Source organism: Heloderma suspectum, chromosome 17, assembly GCF_057233095.1.
Source record: "Heloderma suspectum isolate Gila_16-S chromosome 17, 16-S_ref, whole genome shotgun sequence".
Classification (NCBI taxonomy): domain Eukaryota; kingdom Metazoa; phylum Chordata; class Lepidosauria; order Squamata; family Helodermatidae; genus Heloderma; species Heloderma suspectum.
Window position 1 is genome coordinate 8,735,118 of NC_139474.1, and position 9,622 is coordinate 8,744,739.

Here is a 9,622-nt window from a genome sequence, read left to right on the forward strand (position 1 = left end):
GGAGTAAGAATCAATCACCCATCTAATTCAGCATCCTGTGTCTGTCAGGGCCAGATGTCCCTCTGGGAAACTCACACTCAAGGCATGATTACCCAGAACACACTTAGAATACTGCGTACAGTTCTGGTCACTGCACCTAAAAAATGATACTGTCGAGTTGGAAAAAGTGCAGAAAAGGGCAACGAAACTGGTCAAGGGGCTGGAGCAACTTCCCTTATGAGGGAAGGTTACAGCGGCTGGGATTGTTTGGCTTGGAGAAAAGGCGGGTCGGGGAAGACATGATAAGAGATGTACAAAATTATGCATGGTGTGGATAGGGAGACATTTTTCTCCCTCTCTCATAATGCTGAAACCCAGGAAGCTTGAATGGTGGGGATTCAGGATAGATAAAAGGAAATACTTCTTCACAGAGCGCATAGTTAAACTGTGGAATTCACTTCCACAGGGTAGTGTGATGGCCACCACTTTGGATGGCTTTAAAAGGGGATATTGAGGAAAAGGCCACCAATTACTACTAGTCCTGATGGCTAGTCAGGGGCAGTTTGCCTATGTACACCAGTTGCTAGGGAACATGGGTGAGAGGGTGCTGTTGCAATTCTGTCCTGCTTGTGGATTTCCCATTGGGGCAGCTGGTTGGCCACTGTGTGAACAGAATGCTGGACTAGACGGGCCTTGGTCTGATCCAGCATTGCTCTTCTTATATTCTTATGAGTGTCTGGTGACCATGCGGTAGACTTTTTAATAGAGAGGCTCAGTTTTTTGCTATCGGGATAGCAGCCATGATAAGATCTCTCCTCTATGAATGTTTGTGTTAAAATAGTGATGTGGCAATTAAGGCCGCAGTCCTTATACATACTTACTTGGGAATAACTCAGTGGGGTTACTTCTGAGTAGACACAAATAGGATTGCATTGTAATTCCATGATAGTTTTGTGCTGCATTTCCAAAATTCTACAGCAAAGTCAAAATTACTCAATATAGCGTAATTTCCAGTGAATTCTGTCAGAGGCCTTTTCACCGTACAAAGAAGCAATAGCAGGCTGGTCCACTCCATCAGTGTTGAAAGCTGTCAGATAAACAACTAACCCAAGGTTATCTGCCCCCTGTCTATGTTTAATAAATCCCACCTGATCTGCTCGAACCAGTGTTGTGATAACATGTTGCAATCTATTGGCCAGAATTGCCTTTAGTATTTTAACATGCTGCATGAAGGAAGGTTTTCCTTGTTTTTCCTCTTACCTGGTGGTGAGCTGCTGAGTTCTAGGTCACAATCCAATGCAAATTCACCGCAGATTTAGGCTAACTGCTTCATATGCATGTGTGTATCCAATGCAATGCATTATGGGTAGGAGGCAGAGGAGAAGTGTCAGCTTTGGCCATGTGCAGGTTTACACAACTCCAGTACATTTTGGGATTGCAAAGGAAGAGAGTGGCCACCTCGAAGGACCTTCTGCAACCAGGTGCCCTCCAGATGTTCTTGCCTACAACTCTCGTCATCCTTGACCATTGGCCATGCTGGCTGGGTCTGCTGGGTCTTGTAGTCCAATACATCTGGAGTGCACCAGGATGGAGAAGCCTGGTCTAAACACTGACTGAACAAGACCTTAACCACTCAGATCCCAGGCAAGTCCAACCTGGAAGTGGCATCGCTTTTCCAGTCCCCGTTGAAGCTGTCCTGCCACTTCCACCCTTCTCTTTCCCAATTATTAGCCACAAGGGGGCGCAATCCCACCACAGTCCTGGTCTGGAATTCATAGAATCATAGAATGGTAGGGTTGGAAGGGGCCTACAAGGCCATCCAGTCCAGCCCCCTGCTCAATGCAGGAATCCAGGTCAGAGCATCCCTGACAGATGGCTGTCCAGCCTCGTCTTGAACACCTCCAGTGTGGGAGAGCCCGCTCAAGGGCTCCTTGGAGGGCTCTCTCAGTCTAATCCAGTAGCCAAGTCCAGACACAGACAAAGGGATTCTTTTCAAAGCTTTATTCTTCTTTTACAATTTAACAACTCTACAGGTAGTAACTAGATCTGAGCAGCAGCATCCCTACGCCCTAAGTTGGAACAGTTGGTCCCCGTTTGAAAGGCAATTACTGGCAGACCCCTGCATATAAGGACTAGGGAGAACCCCTCCCCTTTTCCCTTGGATCCTCTGGGCGCAACCGTTCTTTGAGCGCGAACCAGGCGCTACGCCTCCTTTCCGCGCCCTCCATTTGGCACCGCTCTCTGCGTCTGCGCCGCGCATCCACCCAGTCTGCTATCTGTGCTGGGTCACTCCCTGGACTGCTTTCTAAACTAGGAATGTGGGTGGGAGGAATCTCCGTCAGCTGTTGGTCCTGGGAAAGAGGAGCACGCTCCTATCCCAGGAGCGACTGCTCTTCCTCAGCATCAGAACTACTCTGGGATTCTATGGGCTCAGTGTCCACCCTGACACCCGCCACCTCCCTAGGGAATTGGTTCCATTGTCGTATTGCTCTGACAGTCAGGAAGCTATTCTTGATGTTCAGCCGGAATCTGGCTTCCTGTCACTTGAGCCCATTATTCCGTGTCCTGCACTCTGGGAGGATCGAGAGGAGATCCTGGCCTTCCTCTCTGTGACAACCTTTCAAGTACTTGAAGAGCGCTATCCTCTCTCCCCTCAGTCTTCTCTTCTCAAGGCTAAACATGCCCAGTTCTTTCAGTCTCTCTTCATAGGGCTTTGTTTCTAGTCCCCTGATCATCTTTGTTGCCCTCCTCTGAACCCTCTCCAGCTTGTCTGCATCCTTCTTCAAGTGTGGTGCCCAGAACTGGACACAGTACTCCAGATGAGGCCTAACCAGTGCTGAGAAGAGGGGAACTAGTACTTCCCGGGATTTGGAAGCTATGCTTCTATTAATGCAGCCCAAAATAGCATTGGCCCTTTTTGCCGCCACATCACATTGTTGGCTCATATTCAGCTTGTGATCGACAACAATTCCAAGATCCTTCTCGCTTGTAGTGTTGTTGAGCCACGTATCCCCCATCTTGTAACTGTGCATTTGGTTTCTTTTTCCTAGGTGCAGAACTTGGCATTTATCCCTGTTAAATGTCATTCTGTTTGTTGAATGGTTTTTTTTTCCCCCACCCGGTTTACCAATGCAAAGTTATAGAAAGATACTTGTGGAGGAGGGGGGGGGGTGGAGAAAGAGGAGGAGGTCACCATAGAGATGCGAAGTGTTAGAGCGGTGCTACCCTGCCTGTCCACATGGCTACGACGGCGAAGTTCCAATTTTATCGGAAGTTGTGTTTGCGCGTGTCACTCTGTACTTCTCGTATCTCTGCGGCATCATCACTTTGGCCAGCGGCGGCTCTCGCTCGGATTTATAACGGAAGCTCAGGCGTTCTTGTGCGCTCTCTATGGTTTGTCGGCTCGGCCTACTTCCGGCTCTTAGCCGCCATCTTGTTCCGGCTGACCAGCGGAGGAGGAGGAGGGAGGTGACGTCCTTTGCCCCCATCCGCATCATGTCCTTGCTGTTGCTGAGGAAGGCGCTGAGGCTGCCCAGCGTGGCCGCCTGCCCCGCCAGGGGCATTGTTTCCAAGCCGGCCCGGGATCCTACAGGGCCGATGGTAAGGGAGGGAAGGGCATATGGGGCGGTGGGCTGATGGGGCGGGAGGGAGACGCGGGGCGGGAGGGGGCTGGAGCTGGGGCCTGGTGCTGAGTTGAGAGGAGGGAGGCTGAGGTGGGTTGTGGGGCAGGAATGCTCTGGCGGTGGGGCGGGTGTCCATGAAATCTGGGGTATAGGGCCGTTGAGGGCTCTTCAATGGGGGAGGAGGGGTGCAGACCCTAGGTGGGTGGCGGAAATGCCAAAGGGAGGACAAAGCGTATTGATGGGGCCAAAGGAATGGGGATGCTGGGGGCTGGCTTAGGGCGCTGCGGGGTTGTCTTGGGCAGGGAACAGATTTGGCCTTAGGAATGATGCGAAGTTGAGCAAGGGGTTGTGGCTGGGGGTGGGCAGATACCCCTCGTGGGCTATGACATAAGGGGATTGCAGGCCCCTGGGCATCTAAAGGCCAGGGTGGGAACAGAGGGAGCTCACCTTCACCGGATGCTTATTTATTTATTAGATTTCTGTGCCGCCCAACAGCCAAAGCTTTCATTTGAGAGGAGAGCTTCTATAGAAAGCCCTTATGGAGAGCCTTTTGAGGCTACAAAGTAATCCAGTAATGGTTTACACAGCCCTGCTTCCCACACCGAGCGAGCCTGTGTGCCAGTTCTCTATTGTGACTTGTAGCTGGGGCAGGATGTGTGCGTGCGTGTGTGTGTGTGTAATTTGGCGTGTGATGACTCCAGCTGAATGGCTCTTTTGCTTCTGGGTTAGGCATTTTGGGGATCAGGTTTTGTCTAGGAGCTTTTGTTTGCTAACCCCTAGCTAAGAGTCTTGGGGCCGGCTGAGTGTTACTGCTTTGTCTCATCTTTTGTACAGGAGTCTGTCATTGGCCTAACAGCCTTCTTTGTGGTGTTCTTAGCACCATCTGGCTGGATCCTGGCGAACCTGGAAAGCTACAAGAACAGAGAATGAGAAGGACAGAGGGGACCCATCCTCAGCCTGATGTGCAGGCACAACCTCCTCCCAGATGCATGACTTCCTCCATTCCAGGGAAGGGGTCTCTCCCATGCCCCCACTCCATGAGGACCAGTGTCCTGAAATATATTCTATGCTGCTTCCTAGACCACAGAGGATATAGTTCATGACAGAAGCTCCTGGGAGACTTTAAACAATCTGTTACAATAAATTGTGTTATGAACATGTACTTCTGGCTGGTGTCTTCCTTTTTATTTACCCTTCAGGACACATGTAATGATACACTGAAAATCCCGCCCCCAGCAGCAGTGTTTATTGAAGTTTTTCCATATGTTTCATCTGAAGAACTCAGCTAAACTTAGCATTTCTATATCACCACCCCGGGTTCCAAATGCTTCATCGTATCTGTGATCCCTATAACAGTCATGTAAGACAGGCTAGCATTTATTATATCTATATCCCAGTTTCCCCCAAGGAACTCAGGGTGGCATAAATGGTCTCCCTTGTTTTATTCTCGCAAGGATCCTGTGAGGTATGCTTGGCAGAGAGAGACATCTAAAGTGACCTTGGGCCTGAGTGGGGATTTGAACCTGGTCTCCCTGGTCCTAGTCTAACACTATGGAAACAGAGAATTGTGGTTTGCTCCTAAGGCAACCTTGTAGGATTTTGTTGCTATTGAAACAACTGGAAACTGAAAACCCAGGCAGATCTACTCCAAGTCACTACCAGTATATCCCAATCTCCCTCTTGCCAATCCCCTGCTTTAAACTCCTGTATACTTATGTAACCCCACTTTATTATTTATTTGGAGAATTTTTACCCTGGTCTTCAGCTGAAAAGATTCCTGAGCAGCTTACATAAGACAGTACTGCCTGCAGGCTTCCAATCAGAGAGAACACCAAAGGAAAAAGGGATGATGAGGGAAAAGGAAAACAAACTCAGGCACCAATGTTACACATAATAGCTCTTTTAATGAGTAGCCCAGATGTTCTGGCCTACAGTTCCCATCCTTCTCCATTAGTTATGCTGGCTAGGAATGATGAACTTGTAGGCCAAAACATCTGACAGGCCATGTTGCCCACTTGTGGACTACCTGGAATGGAACAGTCTAGGGAGAGGAGCCAAATGGAGCTGGTGTCTCAGCAGAGCAGATGGGTGGTACTACCTCCCATCCTTTCATCTGTTGCAGCCTGATGGAATGTTTGGTGCCAGATGAAATTGAGGGTGAGGGGAGTCCAATGGAACAGGCCCTGGTTTCCATCTCTCCTGCTGTAGCCACTTTGCTGTAGTGATGTAAAATCAAATTTGGGTTCAATTAGGGGTAACAGCAGCATGAGCTGTATGGCACAGTGGGCTGTAGTCCATGAATGCCTATGTTGCAATAGTCTTTTAATGTGTCACAAGATTCTCTTGTCCTTGGTATGAAAATGTATCTCTTCTACAAAGGCTGACCTTTCCAGACTTCTGCCCCTCTGGTCCTAACTATCACTTCACCACCATTCTACACTTTCAACCTCTCTTTTTTGGTGGAATCCAACAGGTCAATTTATTCTGCAATCCTGTACACACTTCCCTGGGAGTAAGTGCCATTGAACTAGAGAAGGCTTACCTCTGGCTAGATGCATAGGACTGCAGTAGTGGTTAAGACACTGAACTGCAGACCGGAAGGTCGGCAGGACAGCAGTTCGAGACCCGAGTGCTGCGTGACGGAGTGAGCTCCCGTCTTCAGTCCCAGCTTCTGCCAACCTAGCAGTTTGAAAGCAAGAAATTGCAAGTAGATAAATAGGTACCGCCTCGGCAGGAAAGGTAACAGCGTTCCATGCACCTCGGTGTTCAGTCATGCCGGCCACATGACCACGGAAGCGTCTTCGGACAGCGCTGGCTCTTTGGCTTAGAAACGGGGATGAGCACCGCACCCTAGAGTCGGACACGACTGGTTGGGGACACCTTTACCTTTACCTTTTTATTTTACCTATATGCCTGGAAAATCTGATGCATGCATTCTTTTAGGCGTATGCTGCAGAAAACAGTAGAGGACCAGTATTTCCTCATGTGTGGAAGATCCACTCACTGTCCGTACTGTGCTTTTGATGTATTATGATTGTGTTTCCTGTTTATTGCTTTGCATTGTATTGCATATTATTTTTTCACATTATGTAATCTGCCCAGATAACTTCTGTTATTGGGCAGTTTAAAAATACAATCAATAAATATTTGGGAGTAGATCTGTTGAAATCAGTGGGACTTAAGTTGGCCCAACCTATTATTCTGAAGTCCTATTGATTTTGATGGAGCTAACTTTCAATTAAGCATACTCAGGACTGCTTAGGATATATTGACTGATTGTCAAAAAGAGAGTAATACTTTCAAGAAACAGTAATGGAAGACAGGTGGAACCATTTGTATACGGGAGAGGCACTTGGCACTACCAATGCATATTTGTTTGCTGGGATATTTGAGCAACTACTTCAGGTAATGAAGAAATGGTATACTATTTCATACTCAGCACTCTTTGGTGGGGAAATGAACGACTTTCGTTCCCACAGTAAAACTACCAATAAAGAGCTATTCTGGGATTGCAGCTGTTGGATCATAACCTTAAATGCAGGAGTGCCGTATTTTGAGTGTTTTGGGTCCTGCCTGTTTTAGCACTTGACCCTGCCCCCTGTTGTATTCAGCCCCACCCACCACTGGAATGTGGCCTCCAAAAACTTCTCTGAATAGAGTTCAGCCCTCCAGCTGAAAGGGATTCTGCACCCCTGCATCAATGGCTCTACAAATAATTTAATCCCCACCTGACCTAATATCAGGATGAACCCATAGCCTAGCTTTTTCTCTGCTCCACCCCTCTGCATCAAGTGCTAGGCCCCTACCAGACTCCATCTATGGGGCAGGAAGTAATCAAACGATCCAAGGCAAAGCCAAGCTGATTTGACCTTCTTTCCAATTGGTAGGGCAACGGCAGTGTGGATCTGATTGGCTGGCTAGTTAATAAAAACAAGCTGGGCATCACACCTTAATGCTATTTAAACAGTGTTTGAATACGCAGCTTTGTTGAAGAAGTGTGGATTCTAACGTAATTTGTGGTAGGTGTTTTGTTTGTGTCTAATGTTCCCCCACCCCCTTTTTTCTCCCTTTAATTTTTGTTTATAGTTTCTACTAGCTGAAGACAGACCTTTTCTTTGAGGGCTACATTCCCTCCAACTACTAGGTAATGTTACCTAATGTGGCTAATATTTTCTCTCTCTTAATTTAAGGTGGCATACTACATAATCTACAGCTTTGTTAATATAAAAACTGCCTGGTTTCTCTGTGCTTCTGGTGTCCATCTACCAAGGAATCTCAGTGTTTTGCCTAAGGGTGGACACAGGGACAAAGTAACAGCTGGATTTTATTTTCTCAAAAATTGGGCTATGAAGTATTGCATGTGTCTCTATTCCAGCAGCTTGAGGGGCATTCTTAGGTACAATGAGAAACCCACATAGTACCTGGCAGACTAGCAACTATTCAGGCTTTCCCCTCCCATGGTCCATTGTAAGACTGTGGCTAAGTTCTATTTATTTAATACATTTCTTGGCCACCTTTCAGGGCAGAAGCCCTCCCAAGGTGGCTGACAGCAATAAAATGCATAAAAACAGTTAAAATATTAAAAGTGATAAAAACAACAATAAAACCAGCAACAACGATAAATGCAGACAATGTGATTTCAAGATCTAGCCAACTTTTCTCCCACCATGCTTCTGGGGTGGGGAGCCTTTTTTTAAACATCAGCCAGTCTTAACAGTTTTGGAGAACTCAAAGGCTTGCACGCTACTTTGATATTTGGTTCCTCCTAATAAAGGAATTGTTGAACTGTGGACTTGATATTCTCCATCCATTCCCTGATTAATACAGCATCTTTCGCTTTTTGTTCTTGTGCTTCTCTTACATACATTTAAGTTTTTACAAAGGATGACTGGGGATTGTAATTTTTGCATTTTACACAGCTGTTTGGGCCCAGCCTTTCACATTGCCCTCCCTTCTGTACCTGTGTGTATGAATTTTCCAACGGATGATAATGCTTAATTATCTGTGGACACTTTTGCCATAATTACATCTGTTAATCTTTTAAGCTGCTGTTAAGACCCTCTCTTCCTTTTTGCTGCAACAGATTTAACAGTTACCCTGCCCCCCTCTGGAGGTTAATCAGTGGTGGAATAAGGGATATTTTTTCCTCTTCTTTGCGACATTTGGGAGTTTAAAAGAAATAAGGAACAGGGGATATGGCCAGATGACCTTCATGATAGCCCTCTGCTCTTCTAAATCTAAGTATTTTGCAGGGCAGGCTTGGAAACCTTCAGTGAAAGAAGTGTAAAACACACTCTGCAGGCCTTTTGGATGGAGAAGCAGCTGCTTGTACTGTGTCTTGTCTCTTAAAAGTTAAAATCAGTTAAACTTCTTGGAAGTGCCTTGTGTCTTTAATTGGCAGCAGGCGGTGCTGTTGCCTTGCTCCTTGGCATAAGGAACAACATCAGCTTTGCTTAGTGGGCACAAATCTGTTAATACCTGTTAATGTCTGCAGTGCCGGCTGCAGGTCTTTGAGGGCCCTCCGTGGGTATACACCCTCAGGGAGTCTGCCTTCTCGATACCATGGTCACCAGCAGCTCTTGCTCTTCTTCTTCCTCATTACTCCCGCTTGCTTGCTTGAGAGGCAGAGAGCCAGGGAGCAAGTTGCCAGTGGTCTCTCCCCCTCCTCCTCCCCACCACCGTTGTCTGGGCTGGAGCGAGAGGCAGGCGAACAAGCAGGTTGCAGTAGTGAAAAAGAGGAGCAACTCCAGGGGGCTCTTATCAGTGGGCCCCTGCTGGGGTGCGGGCCCTTGGCAGCTGCCCGACCAGGCCTACCCTTGACGCCAGAGGCCCTGAATGTCTGTTTAGGATTTATTACACTTTATATTCTATCTTTCTTCCATTATGGAGCTCAAGGCAGGGTCTGTGGTGTTCCCAGGCAGCCTTCCATCTAGGGAGATGGGACCCAGACCCAAAGTTTGCTGTTTCATGTCCTTTTCAGATCCTATCCCTGGGATCTAGTCTCTTTACAGCAGGGTGGT

At 47.5% G+C, this 9,622-nt stretch overlaps 1 long non-coding RNA gene across 1 annotated transcript; it reads left to right on the forward strand.

The window, feature by feature from the left end:
• Window positions 1–3,436: 3,436 nt before the first annotated feature.
• On the forward strand, window positions 3,437–4,764 carry LOC146334382 (uncharacterized). Its single transcript, XR_014786365.1, has 2 exons — window positions 3,437–3,579; window positions 4,437–4,764. It is a non-coding gene; the product is annotated as an uncharacterized LOC146334382 (long non-coding RNA).
• Window positions 4,765–9,622: the final 4,858 nt, after the last annotated feature.